The sequence below is a fragment of the Sminthopsis crassicaudata genome, chromosome 1 (assembly GCF_048593235.1).
Source record: "Sminthopsis crassicaudata isolate SCR6 chromosome 1, ASM4859323v1, whole genome shotgun sequence".
Taxonomy (NCBI): Eukaryota; Metazoa; Chordata; class Mammalia; order Dasyuromorphia; family Dasyuridae; genus Sminthopsis; species Sminthopsis crassicaudata.
The window spans coordinates 701948255-701975626 of record NC_133617.1 but is presented as its reverse complement, the minus strand read 5'-3'; the positions used below and the strand labels follow the sequence as shown (position 1 = coordinate 701975626).

The following is a 27372-nucleotide window of genomic DNA, read 5'->3' as shown; positions in this document are numbered from 1 at the left end:
AACAAAATCAACAAAAAGTCAGTAAGAAACCCTCAAAAAGTAGGCAATTCTGAGTTCTTCAATTCTGAGTTCCTTGAGTTCAGAGATTATCTTTTGCCCTCTTTTTGAATCTCCAGGATTTAGCACAGTGCCTGGCACATAGTAGGCACCTAATAAATGTTTATTGAATTGAATATGGGGCTGGTTAGAATATATGATATTACTCATAGCATTTACATAGAGCTTTTAAAGTTTGTTAAGTGCTTTGCAAATTTTGGCTCATTTCATCTTCACAACATCCTTAAGAGATAGGGGCTATTATTACACCCATTTTACAGATAGAAAAAGTGAGATTGAGAGAGCTTGAGTGATTTGTCAAAGATCATAAAGCTGATGACTGACAATCAACAGAAGAGCAGAGATCTGAGCATACAAAGAGAATATCCACTTAGGCAACTCAGAGGTCTTAGATCTCTTGGACCTAAAAGAGGCAAGATTATAAACATGGAACAGAAAGTGACCTCAGAGATGCTCTAGTCCAACTCTTTCATTTTACAGATAAGGAAACAGTAACAAAAAACACACAGTCTTCAAATACAGCCTATGAACCAAAAATATCTTGATACAGAACTAGTAAGAATAATTGAGGAATCAAATGCCTAGTTACAGAAAAACAAAAAACAAACAAACAAAAAAAAAAAAAACACAACTAATGAGAATAGATAAAGGAAAACTTCTTTTGGGGATGAAATTAATAGTGAAATAACTACACTTTAATAAACTGAATATTGTGACATAAACACCTAAGGTGACATAATTTTTAGAGGATAAACTTATTTCTTTCTTTACATTTATTATTACTATTGCCCGGCCCAGTGCCAGGCACATAATGGATGCTTAAAAATATATGTGAACTAGAAAAAGGACTTATCCCTTTGGGGAATCTGTGTATTAGATGGAAAAATTAGAGGGGAAGTCACATGATATAAAACTTTTTTTTTTTTTTTGTTTTTTTTTGCTAAGGCAATTGGGATTAAGTGACTTGCTCAGGGTCACACAGCCAGGAAGTATTAAGTGTCTGAGGTCACATTTGAACTCAGGTCCTCCTGACTTCAGTGCTGGTGCTCTATCCACTGCGCCACCTGGCTGCACCACATAATATAAAACTTAATCCAATTCAACCTAATACACTAATATGTAGCACTAATAAGTCACATGGTAGGGGCTAAGAATACAAGGAGAAATTTGATTTAGCCTCCTTGAGTGCTATGCTTATGAAATCTGTGAATAATATAAACGAGAGAGAGAGAGAGAGAGAAGGAGAGAGAGAGAGAGAGAGAGAGAGAGAGAGAGAGAGAGAGAGAGAGAGAGAGAGAGAGAGAGAGAGAGAGAGAGAGAGAGAGAGACACACACACACAGGGGTGGGGTGGGAGATGAAACAGTAGATGACAAAATCTGAAATCATTAAAATCACAATCAACCTAGAAAGATGGGTTGTATTCAATAAGACCATGTTTGATAAGAGTAAATGTAGATTCCAATACCATGTTTGGAAATCAACTAATAGAAGTAGGATTGAGGTAGTTAGTATTTGGATAGATAATTATTTATGTGAGGCATGAATAGGAGCTTTAGCAGATCAGCAGCTCACTATGAGTCAACATTAAAGTCTGGCAACTGGAGAAAATAGTATTGAATAAGAATACATTAATAAAAGTTTAACTGTCTAGGAAGAGGGTGACTGAGATAGTGAAAGGATCAAAAAGGGCTGGTTCAGGAGCTAGAGGTGTTTAGTTTACAGAAGGGAAGAATTAAAGGAAACATGAAAACTGTCCTGTGGTATTTGAAAGAATTATGTGGAAGAAGGAATGATTGGCCTCAGTATAAAAAACCCAAACTGTCAGAAGCACATTGTGGCTTGATGGACCACTTTAGGGAGCTGATCTGAATTTTTCTAAGTCATCAGATCTGTAATTCCCAAGCCTTTTTAATTTCTTTATTCTTTTAAAAAGACTGGGGTCCCCAACCAACTCTTATTTATATGAGTTATGTCTATTGATATTTACTATATTAGAAATGAAAACACCTTTGTCTTATTGTGAAAACAGTTTTGAGCTCAAAGATCCCCTCAAAGGCTCTTGGAGAACACCAAAACCATTGGCTTAGATGATCAGATCACTTGGTTTAGGCAACTGTTTGTGTGAATGGGGAGATGAAGGAGAGTAAGGGATTAAGCATGACCAAAGGTGGAGTAAATGTTGGAGGAAATGGCCTCTGAGGCTCCTTTTAACTCAGAGCCTCTTTTATTTTATGACTCTCTATAGCCATACAGTATGCCTAACAGAGACGCAAATGGTCATGACAACACTGGAGCCATTACTTCCAGAGCAAGTCTGCCTGGCAACGTATGGTCACAGAACAACAAAGAGGAAATGGAATCCGGCCCCTTCATTTTACAGAAGAGGAACCAGAGGCTGGGAGTTGTTAAAGAACGTGCCAGGGCTTCCCCAGCTAGCTGCTAAGGGTATGAAACAGGATATGGACTCAGGTCTTTCTGAGGTCAAAACTCAGTGCTCTCTCTGCTTGCATCTCACTCTCAAGAACAGAATGAAGAATTCTGAGAGAGAGAGAGAGAGAGAGAGAGAGAGAGAGAGAGAGAGAGAGAGAGAGAGAGAGAGAGAGAGAGAGAGAGAGAGAGACAAGGTGACTATGAAGAAAAAGGGGAACTGGCTAGAAAGGCCAATGTAAGTGAAAAGGGAACTCAGCTAACCGATTTCAATGTGAAAAGCACACCCAACAAAGACACTAAAGTCATTTCTGGAAATACCACATCAGGGAGCTTTTGCACCAACCGTGCTAGGAAAACCCATCATTTTTACTAGGGAAAAGAGGAGAAATACAGGAAGGAGAGGAATCCCCTTGGTTGTAGAAGGGACAAAAAAGAAAAGGAAAGGCTTTCTTCTTTTCTCTGACAAGGAGAATGATCTTTGGACAAAAAAAAAAGAACAGAACAGAAATGTCTAATGAGGACTCTCAGGAGAGGTACTAAGCTAGTATGTAACTGCCTTTACTTCTTGGTAGTAGGCTAAATGAATGATTTGCTTAGATACTGAAGAACTGATAAATAATGTTACTGATCCTCATGCAAGAGCCCATAGTCATCTTCCATTCTTCGTGATCTTTTCAGAATCATCTTTATTAAGTCATTTTTGTTCTGTCTTTTATATCAAAAGTCATAGTTTTTCCAGAAAATTTCACAGGACAATGACAATAGTCTAGATTTACTGGGAATATAAAAGACAGTTCTACATTAGCCTCTTCATTACATTAAATTTTTGACATTAAAAAAAGAAGTTTATTTCCTTTATTTAGGTAGATATCAAAGTGAAACCATAAGAGATTAAAGATAGAAATCATACTAAAGTAAGAGTGAAAAGTTAGTATTTCCATATAAAAAGGAGGCACAAGTCTGACAAATATACTTAGAATATATGAAGACCAGCCAAAATCTACAGAAATACTTTAGGAACCAAGAGATATCATTTCATCAAGTAATAATAAAGGCTGACAAAAGATACATGATACTAGATTTGTTGATTCATTCAATAAACACCTAGAAATTGTCAAGCACATTATACAAAGTACTACACACAAAGGCAAAAGCAAAAGAGACCTTGCCCTCAAGGAACGTATATTCTATTGAGGGAAATAGTGCGTGCATGCACACACACACATATTTACTTAGGTAGAACATGTACAAAATTAATATAGATAGTTTGGGGAGAATATGTACCATAACTGTGGATATCAGAAGAAATTTCACATAGAACATGGTACTTAATGCTAAGTCACGAAGGAAGCTGTTTACTCCATGGAGGAGATGTGGGGGGAAACCAGAACATGAGGGACGACCAATACAAAAGCACAGTGACTGAAGATGGAAAATTGTATGTGCAGAAAAAAATATTGAAAGAGGGAGGTGACACATAAAGGAGGGAACAAATAAAACAGATACAGCAACAGAGGCTACAAGACTGGCAATTGTTTGTTTAGATAGGTGAGATGAAGGAAAGTAAGGGATTAAGGATGACCAGAGGTGGAGAACTTTGGTGATTAGAAAGATTTTAGTGTCCTTGATAGTAAAAGTAGTGTTAACATTTGGGAATGTGGAAATAAATGTTTTTGACACACAGAGTTTGTGGGGAAGGGAGGAAGGAAAAGGAAAAAGGAGGAAGGAAGAAAGCTAAGTAGTTCAAAGAAAATTTAATTACTCCAAGTCAAAAAAATTTCTAATGTAGCACGGCAGAAGTTTTGGTTTCCTAATTATCCATTTCTCAGGTCAGTGGTTTACTGTAGCATGCCTCCTTGTATTAGTTGACGTATTGGTCTGTAGTCCAAACAGCCAAGAAAAACTATGAAGGGGAAAGGTGCTGAGGAAATGTAATAACAGGGTCAAAGTTATAAGATTCAGTTATAAACTGTCTTACTGACTTTTTTTTTTAATCTAAAAAACCCCATCAAAACTATTATCCTATTTGTAAAAAGAATTAAGCAGTAGTTTTCCCTATGGGGAAAAAACTGTGAGAAACAACAATATCATGCCATATTACTCAGTTTTAATAATGCAATGGTTTTCAATAAACTTCTATGGAAAATTGATTTCAGGGCAAACATGGGCACTCATACCATTTAGATGAGCAAGACATCATAACAAAAATCCTTTTGATAAAACAGAGTACCAAGTCTTATCAGTTGCCATAAGAGGTTCCCTAGACCTTATTACCTCTGATTTACTGCTACACTGATGGGAGCTCAGTGTTGACTTCTGACCTCTTTCTATCTGCAGCTGAACCTTCCTATAGATGTCATCATATTATAGAATAGCAGATGCTTGAGAGCAGAGATTGCCTCAGTATTTCTACTTGTAGCCTTAGCATTCAGCTTAACACAGTGCTGCCACATAATAAAAGCTCTTAATATATGTCCTTTACTTTATTCTTTCCTTCCTTTGGTCAAGAGATGATTGGCTAAAAGTCATCTTGCAATTAACATACCAGCTTAATAGAAATGCTATATTTCCTAGGTTAATTTAAATTGCTTAAATAGATTTAATTTGTTTGAATCTCAATCCTCCAGTACCACTATGTTCAAAATGTTCTGTTTTCTCACTCTATGCTGTCAATTCATGTTTGCATACTCCAGAAAGCTGACTGAATCTTATATAGTTATAATTATTAAAGATGAAAAAGTCTATAGATATAACTTCCAAATATAATCTGCTTACTACTTTACTTAGCTAATCCCTTGTAATTATAATACTACTTTAATCTATAAACGAGATTTTCTTAAAAAGAAAACAGGGCAATTTAAGCAGCTAAACTATACTATTTCTATGACTTTGGTTAGAAGTTAGGGAAAGAAGGATGGTAAAGAAATTTAGAATTTGGTATTGCCTGTTAAGTGTTAAATTAGCACTGAATGACATATAAAATGACATGTCTTCACTGTCATGAAAGTACTTAAGTTTTCAAATACAAAGTACAAGTATAAGCATTACCAGAGGTGCTACAAATGTTGAGGAAGATCTGTTGGTCTGATATGGAAAGGACTGGAACAAAAATATAAATGCTCTAAACATTCACATTGTGTGCAGACTATACATTCAGATATACTTCAACTTACTGTCATCTTTTCCTTCTGTGTCTGGATTGAGAAGCATTTTACTGCTGTTTCCTTCACTTTCTTAACTCGCTCACTCCTCTCTCCTAGGTTCGTCTTCAAAATGGCACCAACTGCTTCTTCATTGGTATCATTCCACGGAGCTAAAGCAGCAGACTTCATTATGTAGTTTCACCTATACCAACTAAAGCTTCACAATGGTTCTAAGATTTGCTGTTACCTTTTCAGAGCAAATATTCTAAGGGGAAATTTCTACAGCAGTCATACTTTGCCTCTAGGGCAGGGTTACCAAACATACTGAATCCTATGGGTATTAACCTCTATCTGTTCCTCCATGATTACAACACAAAGCATACACATTATACTGGAGCACAAAAGTCATAATATCAAAAGCTAAGTTCCTTTTCTTTTCCTCTTCTGTTAAAAAATTACTGAGAAGTCAAAAATTCTCAGTTTAAAAAATTCTTAGCAAGGATTTAGTAAATATATGTGCATACAAATTTTAAAATTTGCTGAATTTTATCTCCTGGATAGTCTGACATATAGTGATTGTGAGACTAGGCTCTAATTTTAGCTCCATTGCCATCAGGTCATGCTTATACTGTGCCTCAAGCTGCTCCATGTATAAAACAATATTTTCCTACAGATTAAGTTTTAGAGAAGTAAATGCTACAAAGCACTGATTAGTTTCTCTTTAGGAAAGGCACAAAGACTCATAAAAATTTCATAATCAGTAGTTTCAAAGTTAAAAAGCAAAATAAAAATACTGTTTATGAGAAGTATGATTTAAAGTCTTGGTGAGGGGGGGAAATACTGAAGAGTCTCTTTCATTTCTCTCCCTCTTCCCTCTTCTCCCCTTCTCTCCCCTGCTGATAGAAGCAAAGTAACTAATAAATTCTAAATAATAATTCCATCCTTCAAAAGGTCAAGGAAGCAACAAGGATTAGTTATTCTGAAACTGACTTAACCAACAAAGCTGGTTTCTAAACTAGGAATGGAGGAAGAAGTGAGACATTCTATCTTAGAATTTGTACTACAAAAGAGTTAGGCACAATATAACATGTACTCTTGATTTTTAAGAGAGCAAAAGGTCTAAGCATATATATGGATTCAAGGACTAAAACTGTAAGGGAAAAAGCCAGTCCAAGAAGGATGAGAAGCTCTCAAGAATAAAATTTGGGGGAACACAAAGAGAAAGAATTATGGTAAGGAATGAAGAGAGATTTGGCTAAACAAAGTAATGTGGATGCCCAGGGAAAGAATGGCATTGAGTTCCAATAGCTTAGAGGGAGATGAGAAACAGGCAAGGAATTTAAAGAAGAAATATCATCCTTCCTCTTTCTCACCTAGATCTCTGCTGAAGTTCTCTCTGCCAAAAAGCAAAGAAGCTAATAAATTCTAAATGATAATTTCATTCTTCAAAAAGTCAAGGAACCAACAAGGTTGGCTCTTCTCTACCTGATTCCAATAAACAATGAAGAATTGCTCTTTCAAATAGAAGCGATGGGTATTTCATAAAGAAGTTACCCATTCTGTCTTGGAATTTGAGCACAAGGTGTAGGTAGGATAGAGCTGCCCCTGATACTGCTCAGAAAAGATGTGATGATGATAATAATAGATACAGAGAAGAAATTATTCAAATTCTTGTTTTACTTTTATTGTCTTTTCAAGTTGAAGATCATCTTGGACCAGAGAGCACTGAACCTTTATGACTCCACTTAGAAACTGAAACCCAAGATAAATAGATGAATGAACTGAAATCATTATGCCCAAACAAATTTCACCCTATGGTTGATATGAATTCTGAGCCATTGTTAATGAAGGAAAATGGGAGAGGTAGCAAGAAATTTAGGCAAATGTTATTTCAATTTTTTTTAAAAGGAAGTTTAGTTGAGGCTGCAAACTCTAAGTCTAGGAGTATAAAAATTTCTTTTAAAATTCTAAAATATAATTCCAAAGAGCTATCTAATAAACACTAAGAAAAATAACTGGTGATAAAAAGAAATAGCATGGCTTAATCAAGAACAAGTTTTATCAGACTAACTTTATTTCCTTATTTCAATAGTGTTACTATAATAGTGAATCATAGATCCCCAGAACTAGAATGAACACCAGAGGTCTCTGAATCTATCTAGGACTTTGGAGGGGACAATCACATTCCACTTTATTGATCAGACCACATTTAGAGTACCACATTCATTTCTGGACACCACATTGTAAGAAGGTCATTAAGAAACGGGAGGGCAACAAGAATAGCTATGAGCAATAAGTGATACTATACAATAAACAATTTTTAAAACCTGGGTTGTTTATGCTGGATATGATAGGACTCAAGTCTTATGATAGTTGGGGAAGGAAGAAGTCAGGGCATGACAACTGTTATCAAGTATCTGAATGGGTACCGTTAGGAAGGAGGCACATTCTGCTTGACCCCAAAGTACAGAACTCAGAGTCAGAACCCACATAAGCAGAAGCTGCAGAGAAATCGAGTGCAATTCTATTTAGAAAAAAAAGTCTCTGACAATGGTTCCCTCCATTAGAGTTGATAATATTATAATCTTTGGTTCTTTTTATGGCACTACAATGCATAAGTAGAATGGGCTGCCTTGGCACATTTCCCTCACTCACACTCTTCAATTAAAGGTTTTATAAATCTCCTGGTTCAGAATGTTGCACAGAGAATTTTCTTAAGAACTTTCTTCATGGTTTTTTAATTTGTCACATTCATTTCTGAATTTATTTCCCTTCTCCCTCCCCCAGTCCCCTTCCCCATAGCTATTATCTCTTGTAAGAAAGGGACTAGAGCTATGATTTCATTATTAGAAGGAACTCTCAGTTCAGGAAGGTGCTTCTACCAGGCACAGATCAGCATCTCCTCTACAAATCCAAATTTGAAAGAGCTTCCCAGAGTGCCGAGAAGCTAAATGACACAAGATATGTTAGATATAGGTCTTTTCAGGTTTGAGGCCAGCTCTCTGTCCACTTGAACACAAAGCAACAAAGATTTTATTTTTTAAAATAGTAATAGCTTTTTATTTTTCAAAATACATGTAAAATAATCCTCAACATTCATCCTTGCAAAACCCTGTGCTCCAAATCTCTCTCTTTCTCCCCTTCTTCCCTTTCCCCCAAACAGTGCACCATCCAATATAAGTCAAACATGTGCAACTCTTCCAAACATACCTCCACACATCACTCTGCACAAGAAAAATCAGATCAAAAAGGGGAAAAAGGAGAAAGGAAAAAACAAGAAGAAACAGCAATAGCAAAAAAGGTTAAAACACCATGCTGTGATCCACAGTCCTCTCTCTGAATGCAGATTGGCTCTCTCTATCTCGAGTCCATTAGAATTGACCTGAATCACCCGATCAGAATTGATCATCACATAATCTTATTGTTGTCCTATACAATTATCTCCTAGTTCTACTCACTTCACTCAGCATTAGTTCATGTAAGTCTCTCCAGGCCTCTCTGAAATCATTCCTGCTGATCATTTCTTACAGACAATAATAATATCCCATAACATTCATTTACCATAACTTGTTCAGCCATTCCCCAATTGATAGGCATCCACTCAAAGTTCCAATTTCAACAACAAAAAATTTTAAATGATTTCCTTTGTAATAAAAATTTAAAAAGAAAGGAGAGAGAACATTTTAAGAAAACTAACCAATTCATCAAACTGTGTCTAACCAATGCAACATTCTACATTTATAATCCTACAACTTTGCAGTGAAGGAAAAGACTATTTTCCAAGGTCTAATTTAGTCATTATAATCACACATCATTCAAGGTGTTTTTGTTCTTTTTGTTTGTATTGTTGTAGTCATAATGTACACAGTTTTCCAGGTTCTTCTTACTTCACTGTGAATCAATTCATATAAATCTTTCAAAGCTTCTCTGAATTTTTAAATTCACCATTTCTTACAGAATAGTAAGTAATGAGTCTACTGCATCCATGTACCACAATTTGTTTAGCCATTTTTCAATGGCTTCTTCAATGACTTTACTTCTTTTGTTTCCAATTCTTAACTACTACTACTACTACTACTACTACTACTACTACTACTACTACTACTACTACTACTACTACTACTACTACTACTACAAAAAAAAAAAAAAAAAAAAAAAAAGCACGGCTGTGAATATTTTCATATAAGATCTATTTTCTTCTCTTTTCTTTTTAAATCTCTTTGGCATACATACGTATATCTAGCTATCTATTTACATGATGAGAAATAATCTCTTGGTCCAGAATGGATAGACATTTTAGGCACTTTTTAAAAGAATAATTCTAAATTGATTTTCAGAATAGTTAGATCAATTCACAGCTCAATCAACACCATATTAGTGTTTCTCTCTACCTGAAGTCTCTGGTTGGCATTCTTTTCTCTGGTTATAAAAGACGATCTCTGAATTTTTTTTACAACTCTGGGATTCTATGATTTTTTTGGGATTTAATGTTTTGTTGCAAAATTCTATCAGTGTTACCAGCAAAATGGTCCAAAAAAATAAATTCCACATAAAAATGTAACTGCCTTCACAGATTCTATATAAATTTGTCAAAAGGAGTGGCTCGTAAGACCCTTCTATCAGGCAGTATAGAGCAAGAATATTTTTAAGATTGAAAAAAATTCTTGTAAAATATAGTAGAGTATGTAACATTGGGAGATTTGGTTAAATGATAACTAGAAAAAGACAACCTTGATTTGATTGTTTCTGGTTTGATAAAAACTAGAACATGACAACAGGGAGGGTCATTGAGGTTTAGAACCCCCAAAGGTTTCTATTTTGGGAGAGTGGCATTTAAAATTTAATATAATATAATAATTAAAGTTCTAAATGAAATATAATATGATCTAGATAATCAAAATATGTATAGTCTTTGACAACTATCTGCTAATATTGATATCTAAGCTTTTTTTCTTTTTTAATATTTTACTGATGCTTTTTTCTCTACATTACTGTTACTTCTCAGTGACTCTCGTCTTTCTACACTCATTGCCCAAAAGAATCATCCCTTATGACAAATCAGTAGGACTAAGCAAAACAAATAAATACATTGGTTATGTCTGAAAAAGCACCTAAAGCTCTGTGTTAAGAGCCCAGAGGGAAACTCTGCCATCAATCTTCTGAATTCAGAACTATGTTATACTGATAGTTGTTCTGTGTTATGGGCCAGCACTTGAAACAAGGTGCTAATGCTTATGTACTTAGTTCACACCTTTAAAGGAGTTCATACATTAGGTCACACATTCACACCTTTAGAGAACATATATAAGGAGGAGTTCACAAGCCCACTAGAGGAGAATCCCACTCTTGGACTTCAGGGAGATTCACAAGTCAGAAACCCATAAGCCCACTCTCTGGGAAGAGAAGTCAGATTCATTCCAACTTCCATCTTTGTGCTGCCTGGAGACATTGGGAGGAAAAGAGCCTGAAGCTGGCAGAAACAGAGGACTAGCGGCAAGCGCGCTCAGAACCAAGGAGAGAGATAGGCCTCTATTAAAGCTAATCGGGCCCCAGGAAAAGAGACAAGACTTTGAAGGAGAAAATAAAGGATTTGGACTTTAACTCCTGGCTGCATTTTGAGGTGATTATTACTCAGAACTGAAACTAAGGCTCCTCCAGAAGCTCCCCAAGAAATCTGCACCCAGAGAAGATTATAATTTAGAGAAGAACATTACAGTTCTGAAGTCTCTCAATGTTGTTTTCCTTTTTATGTTAGTGGTCATTGTGAAAACTGTTCTCTTGGTTCAGCTTACCCCAGAGAGCTTTTGACGGCAGCAATGCTGTCTTTGGTCCCCACAGAGACTTTACTCTATTGAGCAAAGGGAAAGAAGAAACTCTGAAAGTGCACTCATCCACCTATCCAGGTAGAAGAACCAGAGTAGGTCTAGGGCACAGAAACACACAGATATTATTACTCACTGAGAGAAAACAAAGTAGCCAGAAGGTCACCACTGCTCCTTGAGATTTATTCAAGAACACTGTATACAGAATAAATTCACAAGGCTTACATTTCTTCTGCCTTGAGGAAAGGATCAGCTTTTTTTTTTTTTTTTTCCCCCCAAACATACTTTTCTTCTGGTGAGTGGACTTCTTATTAGACAGAGAAGTTGACTAGGGAAGGGGATGGGAGAAAGCTAACACAAAGTGCCCAGCCTGCTCAAAACTAGAAGGATTAAGTGTTCTTTTAAAAAGCTGAGAAGTTTCACACAGAATTTCTATTTTGGAAAGAATCTCAGAGGTCATGATGTCCAATGCATAAATGAATGAGAACTCTTTCTATAAGAAACCTAATAAATGGACATCCCTCTATTTGTGGGCTTCCAAGAGAGTTTTCTACACTTCCTGAAATAGTCCATTCTACTTTGAACAGCTTTGTCTAGAAGTTTCTCATTATGTCATGTATAAATTTTCCTTTTTTTATAATTTCCATCTACTAATTCTGGTTCTGCTATTTAGGGTCAGGAAGAGTATGTCTAAAATCACTTCTAACATATCACCACATTTTTTGTACTTCAAGATAGCTATTGTGTGTCCCATCCCCCAGCATCTTCTTTTCTCAAGGTTCAACATCTCCAAAGCCTTCAAATTATTGACAAATGGCATGAGCTTGACAGTTTTTGCCATCTTTGCTGTTCTTTTCTGAATATTCTCCATCTAGATACTCAATATACTTCTAGATGATAAACAAGAGTGTGGAATGAAAAGATTTTGAAAACAAAAAGTAAACATATTCATCACTTAACACAAAAAAATCAAGGCCCAAAGAGCAAGCTTGCCTTGCTCTGAATATCAGATAGATAGATGGTAGCAGAAACAGAATTGGCAGAACCAGAAATTCAATTTCTTGACTCTTAGACCGGTATTGTCACCCCTTTTTACAAATCTATAACACTAACCATACTGAGCAGACTGTGCTATAGCAATTCCTGTAGTGAGAGACCTTACTCTCAGATAGTGGTCCTCAAACTTTTTAAATAGGGGGACAGTTTACTGTCCCTCAGACTGTTGGAGGGCCCGACTATAGTAAAAACAAAAACTCACACTCTGTCTCCACCCCTCAGCCCATTTGCCATAACCTGGTAGGCTATATAAACGTCCTCAGCGGGCCGCATCTGGCCCACGTCTCATAAGAATGTTACAAACATCTGGTCCCCATCCAGCACATTAGTGGCCCCAAGGTTTGCAAAGAGCTCTAGATATACTACCTCATTTGGTCCTGAAATGTGGATGCTATTATTATCATTTTACAGGTAAGGGATTTGAAGACCAGAGCGATCAAGTAATTTGAAACCATGAACAAGCTAAAGGACATACATTACTCAGTATTGAAAAAAAATCAAAATCCCTCAATTCTGACTTGCAAGACAGTATTCTATTTAATATTAGCCCATACCTTAGAAACTGCCACTTCAACCAAAGTCCCAAGCTACTTTCTATTCCTATTCTCCTCAGGAGCTAACTCAAATCTAAAAAGGTTGATATGAGATACCACAATTTTTCTTTTTTTTTTTTTTCTATTTCTGCAGGCCAAGTCAGAAGACTAAGGTAGGGGAGGGAAGAAATTTTGGGATGAGGATCTCAAATCTCTGAAATAACACTTAAGCTTTGTTGTTACATGAAATCCCCAAGAATCTATTGTGCATAAATAGCTGGACAGGGGAATCAGGGAAAACAAATAATGAAACTCACTGCAGACATGTCAAACTTACAGAAACTGACCTCTTCTAGCCTGTTTGCCCAAGTTATGTGGAAAGAGGGATTGATCTGTGAAGAGTTTACTCTGAAGATGTGAGAGAAGTAGTCAAATACAAACTTTGTGTTATTTGGTGATCTTTTTGTAAAAAGTTCTATAAAAATTCAATGCAGCATCACTGCTTAAGAGAATTAAAAATTAAAAGTTTTAACATAAAACAGAATGAATTTGATTTTATTGTTCTCAGTTTGCAAAGGATTAGCTTTTAAAAACTTAGTTTATCATCCCCTTCTTAGAAGTGAGAGATCTTTATTTTCAGACTTTTTCATGATATTGCTCAATTATACTGATTTTCCCCCTTTTTTGGGGGGGTCTTTAAAATATTATTTATTAAGTAGGGTGGGATACTAGAGATAACTATGATGACATAAGAAACAGAAAGCAGCAATATAATCTTATTTAGTTTGCCAGACTGGATATAAAATTTCCTTAGTGTGGAGTTGAAATTTTAGCCCTTGGTAAAAAGAGAAGATCCTGGAAAATTAGAAGGAAGAGGTGGCAGGTAAATAGGTAAAAAAGAATAGCTTTTATATAACAACATTTGGGTTCTTGTTATTTCCCACAGAACTGAGCATGTCTAACTTAATTGAGGTGAATTATACTGACTGACCTTTACATAAAACTTTATAAAGTTTGCAATACACTTTCTATCTACTCATTTCTGCCTCACAATGAATGTCCTGTAAGGTAGTTAAGGTTACTGACAAGAGTAAGATCACAGAGGAATTTCTGGGTATGGAAATTCCCTCTACCAATGCCATTTAATCTTAGAGAGTGTCCCTGAGGAAATAATTAAGAGAGTTGCTCAGTCACATAACTAGCAAGTATCAGAGACAGAATATGCGCAGGCCTTTCTAGCTCTGAGATTTATTCTACTTACTGTGCCATAATGCTATTTCTCGAGGGTGATGTCATCAGTATTTTATCTGCATTTTATTGGAAACTGAGGCTCAGAGATTAAATACCCATAGTCACATAGCTAAAGTTTTAAGTGTTGGTCATGAAATTCAAACCCAGGAGACTTTTTGACTCTTCAAGTACTCCATTCCCAATAACTCACTGCCTGTTAAGGAAACAATAATAAGGGATGGAAAAGATGTCAAATTAAGCAAAAGGACAAAATTATCAAAGACTGAAACACTATGTTACAAGAAAAATCAGGAAGTCTGGTTTTGACTAATAAAAAATTACTTTGTCACTCTTGATAAGCCTCTCAGTTGATCTCAAACTACATACACACACATGTGTGTATATATATATGTATATAAATATATATATACATGTACATGTATATATATATTTTTTCAAAGTATATATTTATATAAAAATAAAAATAGCCAGGTATCATGTGATCACTAAGCATTTCCATTTAATGTTCTCTATTCAACTTTTCCCTCAGTTTCTCTGCTTTGTGACAACTATAGAGCATACTTTAACTATTCTGAATCTTCAGCTACATTATCAAGCAATAAAATAAGTCTTTGTTCCTTCACAAACTAAAATCCCCCCACAAGAGGACAGCAATAGGGACAGGAGAGTGGCACATGCTGAATCATCTTCAAACTTAAAGGAAGGTTACTTTGATTTTTACTGAGCAAATTAATTCTAACTTCCCATAAGCTATAAGTTAGCAAAATGGATATGTCAAAATAAAAACCAAATTCATGGAAATACATACTTCCATCTCTTTTACAGAGATTTCAGATCAGATTACTTACCAACAAGCTGAGACTTAGTTAAATTACATACATTCCCAAGGCTTTAATGTCCCTCTCATCTGGAAAATGAGTGGGTTGCCCTAGATGATCTTTAATTCCCTTTCCTGCTCTGAAAAAGTTTGTCATTAAACATGCTCTAAATATATACTATTGAATTCAAGTATTCGATCTCAGATTGCCCTGATGAAAGAAATTAATCTACTTTCTTGATAAATTCATCCTTCACACAGAAGATTGTTTTTGCTTTAGTTAAAGGACTAAAGGACTCAGCAAGATTTTAATCTTTATAGTCTTTTCCTTATCATAGTGACTCCTTGATGCTTGTTTAACTGATACCCTTTTGATCACTACTACTTTCTTAAAGTTAAGGTAACTTTTGGAGAGAGGAAGAAACACTTTTCTTTAGTTTATTCCTAACTGAAACAGCTTATAAAAGGTCAGAGTGATCTAAATACTTCAACTTAGAAGTTTCATCTTAATCCTAATGAAAAAAAAAAAAAAAAAAAAAAAAAAAAAAAAAAAAAGCAAGCTCTGTCCCTCACCTCAAGGTATGGTAATTCTATACTAAACAGCTGTCAGCTGAAAGCAATGCCAGTCCATTGGCACAGTAACTGTGGTGAACTTGGCAGTGATCATTGTGGAGATGATCATGTCAGCAAAGAATTTCTGTGAGTGTATTAGGTGGCCCCATTTTCCTCTAAAATTGGGTGCTGGGTTTGTATATAGTTAAATCCTTTACTCATTACAACAGAGAATGCACATGCTCTAGAGAAAGATTGTGGGGGATTCATCACACATGCCCATCTGTGGGGGAAACCCAAAATGAAATATCCTGCTCTTGCCAAGAGATTATCTTTTAAAATTACAATTCTGGATTAAATATAGTTCAATTCTAAAGAGACTCTTGGAAAATATCAATGAAAGTGCCACCTTTGAAAGACATATTCAAACTACTTAAGATAATAGACCATAATAAAAAGGATCACATAAATTGAGTAAAACATTTATTACATGTGTGTTCACCTATCCCATAATATACTAACAAACCAATTTCCCCTGAAAAGGGGCAGTGGGGGCAGTCAAGAGAAGCTTGCTTCATTTGTCTTTTTGAAGAATCCCCCTCAATAAGGCTAAAATACATAATAAAACAATTTTCATATGAAAGTTCATCTTCCCTTTTTTAAAGCAAATCCTAACTGTTAGCCCTTATCAAAGGAATGTATGGATTTGGGGTGTAGGAGTTAGAACTGAAGAATGGCAGAGAATAAAATAAAATAGTGAGAAACTATAATTCATAAGGAAACGTATCCTGAACCTAAGTTTAAAGTTCATATATGGAAGAAGTTAATCATTTAGCCAGACAAATGGTATGACTCACAAGAGTGTTATAAAATGAAATCCTATTTAAGCTCAACTAAAGGCAAAGGATAAAAAAGCAATATGAAGAGTCAATGCTTCCAGATATACACAAAACATCATGAAAGATTCTCTTGTCGGAAATAGTACATATAAGTCATTTTTGATGGCTTGTTCAGATTATTTTTTAAAGATCTGAAACCTAATCTGAGCAATTTAAATTTTCATAAATATTCATCAGTTCATTTAGATTGTCAGTATTGTTGGCATGTAATTGGAAAAAATAGTTCCTAAAAAATGCTTTCATTGTTCATTCCCTTTTCATTTTTGAGACTGGCAATTTAGTAAAATAGGATCCCACACTAGTATTTCACTATTTTCTCCTGTAACTCATTTAACTTTTCTTTTAAGAATTCGAATTTCCTGCAAATTAAGACAACTCTGAGATACCACTACACACCTGTCAGATTGGCTAAGATGACAGGAACAAATAATGATGAATGTTGGAGGGGTTGGGAAAACTGGGACACTGATACATTGTTGGTGGAGTTGTGAAAGAATCCAGCCATTCTGGAGAGCAATTTGGAACTATGCCCCAAAAGTTGTCAAACTGTGCATACCCTTTGACCCAGCATTGCTGTTATTGGGATTATATCCCAAAGAAATACTAAAGAGTGGAAAGGGACCTGTATGTGCCAAAATGTTTGTGGCAGCTCTTTTTGTTGTAGCTAGAAACTGGAAGATGAATGGATGTCCATCAATTGGAGAATGGTTGGGTAAATTGTGGTATATGAAGGTTATGGAATATTATTGCTCGGTAAGAAATGACCAGCAGGAGGAATACAGAGAGGCCTGGAGAGACTTACATCAACTGTTGCTGAGGGAAATGAGCAGAACCAGAAGATCGCTGTACACTTCAACAACAATACTGTATGAGGATGTATTCTGATGGAAGTGGATATCTTCCAACATAAAGAAGATCCAACTCACTTCCAGTTGATCAATGATGGACAGAAATAACTATACCCAGAGAAGGAACACTGGGAAGCGAATGTAAATTGTTAGCACTACTGTCTATCTACCCAGGTTACTTATACCTTCGGAATCCAATACTTAATGTGCAACAAGAAAATGGGATTTACACACATATATTGTATCTAGGTTTTATTGTAACACATGTAAAATGTATGGGATTACCTGCCATCGGGGGGAGGGAGTGGAGGGAGAGAGGGGATAATTTGGAAAAATGAATAAAAAAAATAAAAAAAAAGAATTCGAATTTCCTTCAAGATCTGAGGCAGATATTTAGTATTACATAATATTACTTCATTGTCTCAGGTATCTTAACGTGGTTTCCTTGATAATCTCTATTAGTTAGATCTATTTTTCCTTTTGTTTTGGCTGAGATTTGGATCTCTAACCCTGCTGTTTGTTTGTTTTTTTAATTGCAGCTGAATCATAATAGTTTCTGTTGCAGCCCTTTATTTTAACTCTGTGTGTGTCATTCTATTTCAAGTATGTCTCTTGTAAACAATATATTTTTGGATTCTAAATCTAATCCATTCTTCTGTGTCCATTAGAAGTGTAAGTTTATTCCATTTACATGAAAGTCATATGACTGCCAACTTTGTACTTCTATACATCCCATTTCTTGTTTACCCTGATCTCCCTCTTTTTTAACTATCTCCCCTCAAAAGTCTGTTTTGCTTCTGAACACTGCCTCCCTTAATCTGTCTTCCCTTTTATTAATCTCCCCTTTCTTCTGCTTCCCTGATAGGTAAGATGAATTTCTATACCAATTAAGTATGTATGTGTGTGTGTACATATATATTTGTGTATATACATATACATTCTCTTCAAACTAGTTCAGCAGAGTGAGGTTCAAGCATTACCTGCACCCCACCATTACCCCACTTCACCCCTCCATTACTCAAAAAACCCCACCAAACTCTTCCTTGTGCACCTTGATAGATTATGATAATCTCCCCATTCTTCTTCTCCCTTTCTCAATGCAAACTCTTTTTTCACCACTTCCATTTTTCCTTTGAGATCACCTCACTATAACTGACTTAACCCTCTGTTAATGAAGAGTTTATGGAGACTTCTTACTGCCCCAGTAAGGATAAAGTTCTTAAGAGTTATTTGCATCATATTCCTATTTGGGAATATAAAGAGTTTAATCTTATTAAGTCCCTTACTATTCCTCATTTATGTTTACCTTTTTATATTTCTTCCTAGAATACTCAAATGACCCCAAACAATGCATATATGTAAAGTTAAAAGTCAAAGTTGTTTAAAATCAGGTAATCTATGGTAGCAAATACGCCAATCAAGTTCCCTTCTTACATTAAAGTAGTTTCTCTTACAGTGAGGTTTTCTAAGTTTATTACTTCAAGTCAATGAAAGAATTTTATAGTAATAAATCTATTTATGAATTATATAAATCTTACTATTCCTAGGAAATCCTTAGTCATTAAATGGAGAATAATAACTGACTGGGAGATTTTTTTCTAAAGTATTAAATCACAAATAGAACAATAAAATGTTTACAAAGGGGCTACAAGCAAGACTTCACAACTTCTGTTATCTATCCTACCTATCCTTAAAGACAGTTTCAAATATCCATGACAACCTTCAGTCAACTGAGAACACTTTGCACTTCTTTTATTTAACAAACTATATTACAGTTGCTTACACATACACACACCCACACACTCTCTCTAGATTAAACTACATGAAGACAAGGGCCACATCTCAATTATTTACTATGTCTAGAGGTAGATAAAGTTATATGCAAAGCCCAGTTCTACACAAAGTATCAATCAAAAAAAAATATTTATAAGACTTTGTAGCAGAATTTTTGGTCATGGTAATTCACAATCTGTCAAGTTTTAAGTTAGATTCTGAACCTATGTTTCCTACTATGAAATATAAATAATACAAACACATTTATGAAATAATAGCATATTTTCATAACCCAGACTTTTAACAATTATTTTAAAATAGAAGGATGAATGTAAGTATAATAAAAGTTAACTGATCTTTCTGTAATCTTTCCTAGAGATTCCAACATGAATTTAAAAAAAATTATATTCTATTTTATTCTCATCAAGATCTGCCTTTTTTCCTTCTTTTTTTTCCCCCATTCCTACTGAGAAAATAAGAAAAACAAAACCACTGTTATAAATATGTACAGTCAACCAAAACAAATTCCCCATTGGCCATCTCTCCCCTTAAAAAATATTTTCCAATTTGCACATCTAATCCATCAATATGTTTCATCATGATTCTTCTGGAACTATGGTTAGTCACTGTGTTAATCAGAGTTTTTAAGTTTTTTTTTTAAAGTTGTATTAGTCTTTACAATACTTTATTATTCTTTGTCTATAAACTTTTCCCCTAATTCTGCTCAATTCATGTTGTATAAGTTCAATGAAGTTTTCCCAGATTTCTATGAAACTGTACCCTTCATCATATCTTATAGCACACGATTATTATTCTATCACATCCATATACCCTAACTTGCTCAGTTATTCTCTTGGTGGTGGGCATCCAGGCAGTTTCCAATTCTTTGTCACATAAAACGAGCTGCAAGAAATATTGTCTTTTTCCTTTATCATTGATGTCTTTGGGGTATAAAAACAGTAGCAAGATTTCTGAATGACATTAGTTTTTAAAATTGTAAAATTTATCCAGAGCTTGCATCAGCTCTAGACATAGGAGATCTTCAAAAGTTTTAAATACCAGACTTATAGAAAAGGAAATATAAGTTGAAAGTTTTAAGTGCCAATTTGCTCATAAATGCACTAACCCAACATATAAACATTCGCTTTTCTAATCATAAGACAAACATGAGAACCAAGCAATCCTATATGTTATCTCCTTTTCCTTACAGAAAATTATTGGCTTGTTTGCATTCAGTAGTCGTAGAAAGTCTGTTAGGTTGGCAATATTAAAAGAAAATATTTTCCTAATTTTATTTTTGTGTAGAATACTGCAATTGTCATTGATGTAGCTAAATAAAATAGTCTGCAGTAGGGCCATCTTTATTTTGCAATTTTCTTTTTATCAGACAAAAATAATAATAAAATATGCCACACCAACTTGACATAGTAAAATACTACTTGGAGATGGAATCAGAGAAACCTGCTTCTAATAAATGTGGAAATCAGAGAAAATTTGTAGTGATTTTGTCCCCAACCCTGGCTCCACCCCTAAATGCCTTCCCCCCTCCCGCTTAAGCTCTGTTGCCAGTTCAAGAGAAACAACTCCTGTTGGTGATATAACCCGGCAGCTGTGTTGGTAGGGATGTACTGAAAACCCAGAAAACAAACTTCTCCACAACAAAGTCTCCAAAACAACTGTCCACAAGATATAGTTTTATCAGTAGAAGCAAGAGTAATGGAGATGCCTCACCACATGCTTCTATAGGCCCACCAGACCTTTCCATCTGAACTGTATCCTCTATGTGATGTACAGCTGGCTACTAGAAAATGAGATCCTTGAAAGTAGTGGCTCTCCTCTTCAATGAGATGAACCAAATCAGTTCCAATAGAGCAGTAATGAACTGAACCAGCTACACCCAGTGAAAGAACTCTGGGAGATGACTATGAACCACTACATGGAATTCCCAATCCCTCTATTGTTGTCAGCCTGTATTTTTGATTTCCTTCACAGGTTAAATGTACACTATTTCAAAGTCTGATTCTTCTTGTACAGCAAAATAACTTTATGGATATGTATACATATACTGTATTTAATATTTACTTTAACATATATAACATGTATTGGTCAACCTGCCATCCGGGGGAGGGGGTGGGAGGGAAGAAGGGGACAAATTGGAACAAAAGGTTTTGCAATTGTCAATGCTGAAAAATCACCCATACATATATCTTGTAAATAAAAAGCTATAATTTAAAAAAGAAAGGAAAAAGTCATGGCTCTTGCTCAGCTAGTCGAGTGCTCTACACATGATGAGCTTAAATCCATTCTTTTTCAACCATTCATTCGCTCACTGAATGAACCATTTTGATTTGTATTTCATGGCCAAGTGATTATTATCTGTACTCAAAGGGCTAACCTAGAAGAGAAAGGAAAGCAGTTCAATGACGAGTTTTTGCTTTCTATGTTATCAAGGAGAACAAAATTGTGACAATAAAGAAAAATTATCTAATAAGGCAAAGAATGCTAACTGTTGTCAGAAAGCTAGAGAATGGAAGAACATCAGATATAAGAAAAAGGAAAAAAGGACCCCTGGAAGCCAAGCAGCAGGTGGGAAGCTCTTTCTGAGGAGAAGGAGCTCTCTTCCCTTTCATGAAGAGTCAAAGAGGAGGTGGCCCTGTTGACCATGGCTAAAGAAGCAGCAGTTTCCTGATGACTTGATAAGAATGAAAAACCTACTGCTTTCCAGAGTATCTACCCAGAATGTGAAGGAGAAGGAGAAGTATCCAAGACTTTTAAAACACAATGATTATTCCCCACTTTGGGAAATTTATGGGTATCCATATAAAAGATATGGTGAGATAGTAATCCTTTTACAAAGTCTCAGGCAAGAACATCACACAGTCAATCAAAAGCCAGGCCCTCATAATAGAAAAGCAGATTTGGAAAGTGAATACCTGATTAGAGAGATGACATGTGAGGGCTTTTAACGAGATGACTTAAGGGAGGATATATAAGGGATCCTTATTTTCCCTGACACCATCTGAAAACAGCTAGAAATATATCCAAAGAAATAATGAAAACAAGGAGAGAAAAGGAAGCAAAACACAAATTGATTAATTTTTTAAATTTATTAGTCCTCTAATAAAGTTTGATTAAAATATTTTAGAAACTACAAGTTAAAATGAAATTTTTGGATTATTTTTACATTTCCTCAAATCAGGTGTTATTTTTCACATAAAGAAACAATACTATTAGTTGGGATTATATGTCAACCTGTATATTTTCAGAAATGATGTTTTTGTTCTGAGGATTGATTTAATCAAAGTTTCAGAAATCTGGTATTCCCTCTGACTATTATCAGAGTTGTTCATTCTTTTTTTCCCCCTGACTGGAAGGTGACACAGGAGACAGACTGCTGATTTACAAGTCAGAAAGGTCTATAAGCCTTATTACAAAGCAGCTCCCTCCCATAAAACTATCTACACTTTCCCCCTAGATTTCCCTAATTCTTTTCAAGGAACCATTATCTTTCCAATTATGCAAGTTTCTCTTTTTAGGTACTAAAAGTATGAATTTATAATTTATAACTACAACTACAAGAGTGATTCTCATCTATTTTAAGAGAAAAAACACTACAATATTTTATTACTGATTCCAGTAATCATATGAAACTGTATGAATACAATCACATGAGACTGTATTTCTTAAAAACAAAAGTAACTTGAAAAGAAAAAAATAAGTTTCATAAATAAGATGGTCCTGACACAAGGGCTCTATGTGCAAAGCCTATTTATAGTTCATCTTAAGAAATTAGTTACAAATCTCATAAGAACAGAAAAGAGCTATTTGTTTTTAGAAGTGACTATCTTGGGAAATAAGAAAGGAAAAAAATGAGAAAAAAAATAATTTTTCCACTCTAAGAATCTTTAGAAAGTAAAAATCCTAATCAAAATCCCCCCTTTATCTCTCCACTTCCCCTCCTCCATTTCTTACTCATTTCAGAACTATATTCATCAAGTTATCCTAACTCAATTATCCTCCTTTCCTTGGAATTGAGATAATTTTGTTTCTTTCAGAATAGGGAAAAATTTCCTGAAAGTTTTTGTGAAAGGCTCCCACATTTAGGGAAGTGAATAACATGGAAATCCTCTTTTTGGCTTCCACACTTCAACTGCAAACCAAATTTATAAGACACTTTTGAATAGTATAGAAACACTATAACTTAATTGTATTAAGAAGTCAACTTGTATCATAGCCAAAGTTCTATTAGGTCCATACAAAGTTCAGAAAAGACCTGGGGGCAACTAAGGGAGCAGGTAAGAATAGATAGCTTCCAGTATAGGAGAAAGTAATCACACATTTCCCTTTCCGTTTTGTACTTGTTTTGTTTGTTTTTGCTTTTATTGGGAAGGGCAATAAAGTCACTGAAAACAAATGACAATTTTTTTTTAAAGCATTTCACAACTGTTATTTGTTTAATTAAGTTTAGAAAAAGACTAAAAAAAAAAAAAAAGTCCAATGCAACATGTGACTATAATAGATGTGTTTCTGAAAAAAAAAAAAAAAAAACCTGTTATGTCCTTTAAAGGTACATGATAGGTCAAGGAATACCACATGGTGAATCTCTTTAATAAATGAAAGATCATTTTATAAAGAAACATACTTTTTTAAAATCAAAATTTTCACATGAGGCTTACTTACAAGATTGTATACTTCTAATAAATAAGATACAACAGGCCCTCTCAAAATGAAGCAGAAAGGGTTTTTGAAAAAGAATTAAACAAATAAAACTTCAAATGCCTTAAAATCAAATATCTTTAAAATCTTCAATTTATTAGTATCCATCATTTAGACAAAAAATACTAACATTGGTAGATTTGCCAATATTTTTTTTTTAAAAGACGTGACATATGCACTAGGGTTTAGATTTTTTTTTCATCTTATATAGTATCATCATCTCCTAAACCTGCGACAACTAAATCTTTTTTTCTTAGTTAGTAGGATTACAAGACTGTCTGCTTAAAAAAGATTACCAAAAAACATTTTACAAGACTGAATGCCCTAATTTCACATAAATGGATCATTTTAGCTAAAGATAATACCGGGTTAAATATTTCACAATTTGCTACTTTTATCAATAAATTTAGAAGCGTTCTGTTTCAATTTTATTTACTCAGAGCTGGCCTTCACAATATCTATAAAAGAGAGATAAGGGATCAGAATCACAGGATTAAAGATATATCTTTGGATATTTCAATCTGGAAAGGATCTCAAAGGCTTGTAAGGTCATCCTTCTTCCATTTTACAATTGGAGTCTGAGGAGGTTAAGTGATGACTTGCTAAAAGTTACAAAGGAAGTGAGTTCAGAGGTGGGATTTGAAACCAGGACCTATGGCTCAAGAGCTCATAATGTTCTTTTTATTGTACCACTGGTCATTCTCATCAGCAAAATTAAGGGTAGTAGATTCTAAACATTTTGTTCACCTTTAAAATTCTAGAATTATCTTTTTTTGACTACTAATGAAAGAGAAGCACAGAAGACCACAGTGTCCCTTGCTCAAGCACACAGAATAGGTCCTCCTTGTTTTAAGGAATCTGATGTGAAAAGTATAATAAGGAAGGAAATAGAAAAAGTCAAAAAGTTTCCCTCCATCAGAATAGAGAAAAGGGAAGAAAAACTCTGAAAAATGTGTCTGGGGAATCTAAATATACCAAATGAGATGATTTTATAAGAAAATAAATTTAAGGGAAGAGCTAAGATAACAATAGTATCAGGAAAAGAACTGAGCTTTCTTCCACAATTCCTCCCAAAAGAACTAGAAACACGTCAAATTGAATTCTAACTAGGAAATCCAAGACAAGTCACAATGAGTCATTTTTCCAGACTAGGTCTACATAAGGGCATAGAAATACAGGTTTGAGGACATTTGGGGAGGAGGTCTAGCCAGGGAACAGCCCTGCTGAGCACTGAAGTGCAAGGAGTAAAAAGAGTCAATGCTATGTACCAAGGCAAAAAAGATTTGTTCCCAGATCCAATGGAAGGGTTTGGCCTTGTTTAATGCAAGAATAAATATCAACTGATAGAACTGGATAGTTCTGATTCTCAACTATCCAGTTCCAAGTCACAGATCTCAAGAGGGCTGAAAACAAGATTTGTTCTGCATAGATAGCATTCCAGGGTGAGTAATGGTGGTAAACTGTAGGCTGTGGACAGAGTAAGGAACCCTTTCAGAAGCAAGCACAGCAGATTTATGGCTCTGAATCCAGGGTAAAGCAGAATGGTAGTCTCAGTTCCAGCTTCCAGTCTAGGCTGAAGATTTTAGCATGATAACTAGATGAAGAAACATGGTCTAAAGGGAAGCCTACAGTTCTGGTACTTTGTTACTACAATGGCTGAATATAATCACAATCTGCTGGAAATCCAAATAGCATATTTTCCCAAGTATGCTGTTCAAACTCAAACCAAGTCAGGGCCTTGAAGAATCTAGATGAGAGGTGGGAGAGACTTTCCACTTGGCCACATCATTGTGGGAGTACTGAAAGCATGTGGATCCCCTGTCTGAGCTGCCCCTGAGATCATGTAATAACATAATATTCAATGCTTCAAGAAAGCAGCAGTAAGAGTCAAGAGGACACAAGCCCAGTCAGGCATTTTTTCCAATGATGCATAGAACTTGGCTCTAAGAAAAAGTCCAAAGTCAAAAAAGAAGGTTGAAACAATGAGCCACCATTAAAAGTATCTCGCTGTAAAGAAGTGATGTTATGTTATGTTATTTATGATAACAAAGATAGACCCAGAGCAAGAGATTTACTTCAAAGCTTTTAAAAGCCTTAAAAGAAAGCAGTTTTATATAAGTACAATTAAAATTCTTATAAAAGATAGTTTTTTAAAGAGCTAATTTAAAAATTTAAGTAAAAATGAGTGCTAGTGAAAAAAATGGAGAAAGAAATTAAAGTTATGAAAAAAAAGTATTAAAAATAGAATTAGCAGCTTGGCATGAGAAGTATAAAATTTTACCCAAGCAACAAAGTTCCTGAAAATTAGAATGGACAAAATTGTAAAAAGTAGGCAATGTTAAAAACAAAGTCTAAATATTAAAAATAAAAAGAATATATAAAATATAGTGAAACGACAACAAAAAAAAAAACTGAACAGGAAAAAAGACTGATGAGAAAAAATTTAAGAATCACTTAATTGAGAAGAGTGTTTATAAAAGAGAGATTTAAAGGTGAATAAGAACCTGTGGTTGGTCTCTGAGGGGAAGAGAAGAGAAAGGCAGGGGAGCAGAAGTACTCTGAACCAATGAGGAGCGTTGGTATTAGAAGGAAAAGTACAAGTGAACAGGATGGAAGGCAACATTCCAAAAAAAAATCCCAACTATGAATGTGATTAGGATGAACTCTCCCATAAAGAAAAGATATAGAGAATATCTGTTATAGAAGATATCAGAATGGATTTAGAAAAGCAAATCCAATAATATACTGTTTACCAAAACCAAAACCAAAACCCCACCAAAAAAGCACAACTGAAATAAAAAGATTCACAGAGTTAAAATAAGGAGCTGGAGCAAAATCTTCAACTGAAACAAAGATTAAAAACTCTGATCAATCAAATGACCAACCATAATTCCATAAGTCCAATAATGGAGCATATGCTATCTCTGTAATTGTGAAATGACTGCCTTATTGTACAGATGAGACATACATTTTTTAAAAAACATAGTCAATATTAGAATTTGTTCTTTGTGTTACAACTTTTATTTTACTTTTGACAAAAAAAGAGGTTTCTAAGAAATGAAAATTTAAAAATCCTGTTACATATTCAATTTGTTTTTTTTTAAATTATAGCTTTTTATATACAAAACATATACATGGGTAATTTTTTAGTGATCCTTGCAAAAAAGTTCTGCTTCAACTTTTCCCCTCCTTCCTTCAATCTCCTCTGTCCAGATGGCAGGTAGTCCCATACATGTTAAATATATTAAAGTATGTGTTAAATGCAATATATGTATACATATTTGTACAGTTATCTTGCTGCACAAAAAAGGATCGGATTTAGAAAGAAGGTAAAAATAACTTGAGAAGAAAAAACAAAAATGCAAGCAAACAATAACAGAAATTATGTAAATGCTATGTTGTGGTCCATACTCGTTTCCCAGTGTTCTTTCTCTGGGTGTAGCTGGTTCTGTTCATTACTGACCAATAGGAACT

At 34.8% G+C, this 27372-nt stretch overlaps 1 protein-coding gene across 13 annotated transcripts in view; it reads right to left on the bottom strand.

Annotated features, from left to right (window-relative positions):
- The window catches only part of TMCC1 (transmembrane and coiled-coil domain family 1), a 259340-nt gene that overhangs the window by 65677 nt on the left and 166291 nt on the right, over window positions 1-27372 (bottom strand). The window lies entirely within an intron of this gene.